This window comes from Propithecus coquereli, unplaced genomic scaffold (genome assembly GCF_000956105.1).
Source record: "Propithecus coquereli isolate 6110/MARCELLA unplaced genomic scaffold, Pcoq_1.0 Scaffold581, whole genome shotgun sequence".
In the NCBI taxonomy this organism is placed as follows: Eukaryota; Metazoa; Chordata; class Mammalia; order Primates; family Indriidae; genus Propithecus; species Propithecus coquereli.
This window is the reverse complement of record NW_012151741.1, coordinates 567,322-574,275: the sequence shown is the minus strand read 5'-3', so window position 1 is coordinate 574,275 and position 6,954 is coordinate 567,322. Positions and strand designations below refer to the sequence as shown.

At 41.2% G+C, this 6,954-nt stretch overlaps 1 protein-coding gene across 1 annotated transcript in view; it reads left to right on the top strand.

Moving 5' to 3' along the window:
- The window catches only part of PPP3CA (protein phosphatase 3, catalytic subunit, alpha isozyme), a 334,145-nt gene that overhangs the window by 627 nt on the left and 326,564 nt on the right, over positions 1 to 6,954 (top strand). The gene's annotated exons all lie outside the window — the stretch shown is intronic.

Below are 6,954 nucleotides of genomic sequence, written 5' to 3'. Positions count from 1 at the left end.
TGCCCACCGCTGCCGCTGCCGCCGCCGCCGCCGCCGCAGCCACGGCGGCCGCCTCCTGCATCTTGCCAGGGTGGGACGGCTGCTGAGGCTGCGACGCGAGATGCGGCGGCGGCTGCGGAGCAGTAGGCGGCTGTTGATGGAAATAGTGCACCATGTGAGGCGGCGGCGGGGGTGGCGGTGGCGGGAGGGGGCGCTGGGGGTGGTTGCTGGCAGGGTGTAGCTGCTGTGACAGAAATAGGAAGTGGGTGGCTGCTCGCAGGTTTGCATGGGATCGGGTTTATGGTTTTCTTTTGCAGAGGGAGGGGTGATTTATGGCTTTTAAAAAATTAATATGGCATTTTTATGTGGCCGTGGCTTTCCACCGACTGCTGGCTCGGCAGGGCTCCCCGGGCGCTCCATTGCAGCAGTTCCCTCCGCGCCCTCCCCCTCCCCTGGAAGGGCCTGCACAGGGCTCGCGAGAGCGCGGGGAGCGTGGGGGGGCCCGGCGCTTCCTTCCGCGCGGGGCGGGGGCGGCCGCGCTGGAGGGGGCTGCGGGGGGCGGGAAGGACCCGAGGGCCCCCGCCGCCGCCGCCGCCCCGGGATTCCCCCGCATGCCCGGAGGGAGACGCGAAAGCAGTTCTCCACCCCCTCGCCACCCGCGCCCGTCCCCGCCGACCTGCCGTCGCTCTCGAAGGGCTCCCGAGGGGTAACCTCGCCTCGCTCGCTTCCTCCACCCCTGGCACCCCTTTGGTAACGGGCTGCGTGGTTCCTGGTGGTGCCTTTGCTCCCCGCCCCGGGACCCTGTACCGGTGGCCGGGGTGGCTCTGGCGTGCTGGCGAAGAGAGCCAGGGGCGCGATGAGGAAGGGGCAGGCAGGGGTCGTCCTCCCTGCTGCACGGGGCCCACCGCCCTCGCCGGGCTCCCAGGTGGAGTGGGGGAGGAACCCTCCTACGAATCCTGGAAGGATGAGGCCACAGAGCAGGTCCGCCAGCATGAAGTAGTATCTCTTGTTCCTGGGGTCAGGACGGCCAGCAAAGCGGGGATGGGCATGGGCTGTGCGCAGTCCTGGCCTCTCAAATTGGAAACAGCACTGGCTGGTGTAGACAGGGGAGTGTCTGTCTGTCTGTCTGTCTGTGGAACAGAGATGGTATCCGATGTGATGTGGCCAGACCGTGCAACTAGAGTGCAAAGCAGTAAAGTCATTTGCACCTTGAACACTCAGGTGAAGTAACCCGGCAGCCTAAAGACTGTGGTACATAAGTTCCTCTGGGGTTTCAGAAATAATCTTTGCTCCTTTCGGTTTTTTTAGGGAATTTTTATGTGTGAGTGGAGGTGGTGATAGGAGAAATTGTGTTCTTTTTTGAGAAAGAGGGAACAGAATATCTTTTTTTGTTTTGATTATATTGGAATCGTTCCTGCTTCAGTGCAAGATTCGTAGACCCATGAAAATAATGAGGAAATAGCTCTGCAAAAATAATTTGAATTAGGACTGCAGATAGATGCACAACTATTTTATTTGTCCTGCAACTATGGATTCTCATGTAGACAGTCAATTCAGATTCATTCAAAAGAGCTATGTTTTTCATTAAAGTCTTCTGTTGACATTTCCAAAAATTAAGACCTTTTGCTGAAATATCCGAGAATGACAAATATCTCTCCCTAATATGTTAAGCTTAGGTGTAGCTCTAATCTGTAGGTTAAGATAACCCATTTTCCAAACTACATAAAGCTTATAATTCAAAGGATACCATTAAATAGTTTAGCCATTAAAAAAACACTCTTGTGCACACATAGGGTCACATTCCCTGCTTTAAATGACAAAATATGGATTCTTAATGTAAGTGTAAAGTTGTCATCAGGTGAATAATGTAAAAATAATTGTTCATACGTTCTTGCTTCGTGTTTTTTTCAGTTAATATGGAAGAGTCCTTCAGTCATGACATAGTTATTTTGCCTTGCTTTTTCCTAGTGCTATATTATCATAAATGACTTTTTAATTGTAAGTACATACACCCAGCCATCATTCCAAAAATTTGGTTTACATACTTTTGCAGAACTGAAATACAAATGTGGGTAATAGACTGAAAATAGAAAAAGTTGGTGTTACATTTGTTTTGATAGGGATCTGGATGTGAAATGTTAAATGTGAAATTTTGATTATAGAAAAAGTTTTGTTGAGGAATCCTGATTTTAAGGCAGGTACATTGCTACTATTTCTTTTATGCTTCCTTGTAGACTTTATCTTGTTGGCTTGAAAGGCATCATCCGAGGTTGTGTTCGACATTTTGTCATACTTAAGGTTTTTATGATTAGTTATTTGAGATGATAATCTATTCTGATTATCAGTTCTATGAAATAGCATTTCCCCTTGAATATGTGTACACTATTCATATGCTTAGTGAGTGTAAAGTACATATATGTTGAATTGGAAACAGATTATCAAATGACTTTTCATGTTTGCGAAAACTAGATGATGCATAGTTCACAAAACCACGACTTTAAATTTTGTTACAACTTCATCTGCGTGGCCATTCTTTAACTCATTCTTTAACACAGAGAAGAGATTATCCTTGAGGAAATATTTGTGCTCCTTAATATTCAGATTATTATTACCACGTCATGCCCTGGCATTTGTTTACAGATATCTTCATTAGCGTGATCTGGCTTTTGTTGTATAACAAATTGCCGTTTACAGGTAAAGTTGTGTTTGTGGTTTTGTTTGTAGTAATACGATGTGACCATTTTTTTATGCATTATTAAAAATCTTTATAGATTTAGGGGGTACAGGTACAATTTTTGCTTTTTTCTCTGCATATAGTGCTTAGTTGTGAAGCCTGGGCTTATAGCGTAACCGTTACCTGAATAGTGTACATTGTACCCTTTAAGTCATTTTTCAACCCTCTCTCCCCTCCCACACTGCCCCCCCCTTATCCTTCTGAGTCTCCAGTGTCTATGATTCTGCTCTGTGGATGTGACCACTTTCTTAATCGTACTTCCTCAATGCAACTTTAGAGAGGTAGGTTGAGTTTGTCTCAACTAACTGTGTCATTTTTGAGGTTTGTAGCGGCGGTCCCCAACCTTTTTGGCACCAGTGACCTTTTTCATGGAAGACAGTTTTCCACGGATGGGAGGGTGGAAGGGTGGGGTAGGGTGCTGGGGGTGGGTGGGCCTGGGTGCAGAGCTCGGGGGTGATGGGTGGCCCATTTCCTAACAGGCCATGGACCAGTACTGGGCATTTGGCCCTGCCCAGGGGTTGAGGACCACAGCCCTAGAGTGTATTCAGAGATCCTGATCAGTTTTCCAAACCTTAAAAATGAAAGGAAATGATGGCGGTGGTGTTGAAAGCGTTCATTTATGATACTTCAGAAAAAAGGTTACTTCCATTAGCAAAGCCGGTGCGGCTTCATTTTGACTATTCTTGGATTAAAACAATGGAAAGTATAAGAATGTTGGTATTACCATGATGTTTACCAGAGAAAACATTTTGGTAATGTCATTTGTTGGAAATCAGAATAATTTGATCCATTTATTGTTTTATGTTATATTTTTTAAAGAAACGTTACATAGGTATAAGACAGAAGACTCAGGGGCAATAACTAGAAGAATAATTGTCTTCCTCCCATCTGCCAACACACCCCATAGCCTGCTTTTTTCTGCAGTGGTGCTCTACGAGCCTGGTTCCAAACGTCGGCTTCTCTTCATTTCTCCCCACCCGTTTCTGCCTGGAATGCTTTTATCTGGCCCAAACGTTCCCTCCTGGCCATAGAACTTTGCCACATGATAGTGAAAAATGTGATACTTGGAGGAAGTTAAACTGTGATATCGTGTGTGTGGCTTTGTTACAGCTCTTGACCTTTTCTCTTTTCCCGTCTCTGAGTATTTTGTGGTGGACCTTTATCTCAACCAAAACCATTCATGATGGTAGAAATTTCAGGTACCAAGACAGGCTGTTGAGGGGTAAATTCCTGGGAAGAGTTCTGGAGACACTCTCAAAAACCCTAGGTAGTGCACTGTTGTGCTTTGTGTAAGGTTGCTTTTGGCTGTGGGGAATGAGCTGTTTTTCCTTGTGTATTGGCAGCTTATATATACTCTTTGTATAGACAAAGTATGCATAGGAAAATTCTGGAAAGATAGCTAACACCGTAAATGCAAGGAGATGCTAATTAAGCAAAACATCATTAAGTAAATAAGCTGGGAGTGAGACCGGCCATACTACTTAAAAAGAAAACAAAAATATACTATATTGGTAATAACTGTCATGTTCAGATTTTGAAATAGAGTGGTAAATAATGCCATTTCTTTGTGGTTTGCCAGGAAGAACACATTGTAAATTTATTTTACTGACATTGTGTTACCGTCGGTTGAGTTGTTCCATGTATCTGGTTTTCCATGTGAGTATAGTGAAACCTCATTAATTCAGTATCATTAATTGAACTTTATTATGATTAAACATTGGTGTTTGGTGGCTGAAGTTAAATCAGCACTGTATATGAAGAACGGCGTCCCCTCACCTAATTAATATTATAAACAATATAATTCCAGCATGGTTAATATGCTTAAGGGAACAAATTCTTTTCAGGACTTCTAAGGTGAGCAGTATGCAAATTCCTGCTGTTAATCAAAAATTTGCTTAATGTATTCATTAATATTTCCATTCAGGTGTTCTATAAAGTTAATATAACACAAGTACATTGTTTTTAAAACTTTCTGTAAATTTAAGGCTTAAGGCCACAATTGAGACTAGGACTCGGGAATTGCAGTGATTCTAAAATGGTATCAACAAGAATAATCAACATTTTAAAAATAATATTCTTTTTGGGAAGTAGGGGGCAGAACCACTTACTTTAAGTGGACAATACATTTTCAAATATTCAGTTAAAATATGAAAAATTATTACCTTAGAATCTAGTTAGTGAGGTTTACTCTAAGATTTATGTTAAAAATGTCTTTTTAAATCTGTTTCTGCCCTGTTTTTATTTACAATTTTAGAGATATGAAATATAGGACGTTTACATACCATGGATTTATAACTTCTGTAACTGGCCTCTTATACTTTTCTTTGTCTTTTTGTGTCAGTCATGTATAAAGTTGAAACTAATTATGAAAGCAAGTGAGGAATCCATTTAGAGTGGCCTCATTGCAATGTAGCATTTTTCTAGGGATCCTCTCCTTTTAGCAAAGTTTGTGAAAATATATCATGCACTTCTAGAATTATGAAGAATGGTGATGATTTATGATGCGGAATTTTGATAATTACTGAAACATCATTTTGTCAGTTTTTTCAGCAACTTTCCAGCGTAGTGGTCTTTTGCTATTCAAGGGGGATATGGTGAGATCTTGAATTTCAACTTACTTTTCGATCTTTTTTATTGTTTGAATTTCAGCTTTCTGTAATTACACTGTTATGTATTATAACTTCACAGGATACTTTCCTTATACGTAATAGGGCAGTAATTGTACCCACTACTCACTTGTAAAGAGCAAAGGATCATCAAGTGGGGTGCGGGAGGCTGGGCGATTACCCTGAATCTGCTTGCCTGGTAATGACAGTGTGGTCACTGCTGACACAGAATTACAAATGACAACGTGTTAATGTGTTTTCGGGTCACCTGAGACTAGTCAGAACCATTAATATTGAAAGCCATGGATGCCTTGGGTCTGCAATAGTAGCTTATGATGACATTTATTTTTATAGTTAAAGAAATGGAAACAGAGTAGATAGAATGATCGCAGGTTGGTCTAGAATGCACGTAAGTGTAAGCACATTTTTTTCCTTATTAAAGAGGCTCTTCTTGCGTGAAAATATTTTTGAAAATTGTCACTTCTTTTGGTATTTTTAAGATGTCAGCACATTTTGTCTTACTAAATTATTAGCTATGTAAAATAGTTTGATTAGGAGAATCTTTTGTGTTTCTGTATTTAGCAGAAACATAAAATTCTGGTGATGAATGTGATCTGGTTTGATCTTGACGTGAGGTTCACTAAAGAAATACCATTAGACATTGTTTTTTATTCAAGTATATCTATACACACACACACACACACACACACACACAGAGAAATAGAAACAGCATAGCATACTTTCTTGCAAAGGAATTTTATTTACTTTTATTTTGAAAGGTGCTATCTTAATCCTCTTTGTCTGAAGTACAGATAGTGACCCACGCTGTTGCTCCAGTTTGAGGATTTTGTTGATTTCTAGGGAAAGCTCACATGAAAATGTTAGCCAGCGCTGCTTTAGGTGTTTTAAAATGCAGTCATCAGGTGGGAGTGATGTAGGCGTTGAAAGAAGATTTCAGTTTGTAACTGAAGTCTTTAGTACTCTTGATGTTTTCAGCATTTTAAATTTGTTTTGTTTTACAATTTTCTGTTTTCAATTTGAAGCCATCAGTTATAAGAAGTCAGATAACAGTTTCATATTCCTCCGTGGTTTGGTGTTCCAAATAATCTCTTAAATCGGATTGACTGTCAATTTGATGACCTAGACCAACGGCGAGTGAAATCTTTAGATGTTAAAACAAAATAAAAACCCCGGCTGAGGAAGTGGTAATAAATTATTAAAATGCTGTGTTTTTGGAATTGTGGTGGAATCTTTCTGAGACCATCAGAGAGAGGAATGGTGGTGTGTTTTTCTTCTTTTTATTCCTTTAACCCATGCCTCTGCCTCAGATCAAAATATAGTATGACTGTATTTTAAAGATGGTCTTTCTATGAAATTCTGTCTCTTGCAACTGGAAATTCTGCATGTATCTGCAAAAGAGTAAAACAAGTAGATATCAGGGATTTATAAAAGCTGCCTCTAGATTATTCTGTACCCCTTCACTGCGTGTGTCAATTTCAGGTCTTTCTACAGTTACGAAACCAGAAGAATGATAGTTGATGTTCAGAGAGAGAGTTTTATTTATATGGAGTTAAATTTTAAAGAAATTTTTCATCAGCTCTAAAATTCTTAGACCTAAAGAAAATCTTTTCTATG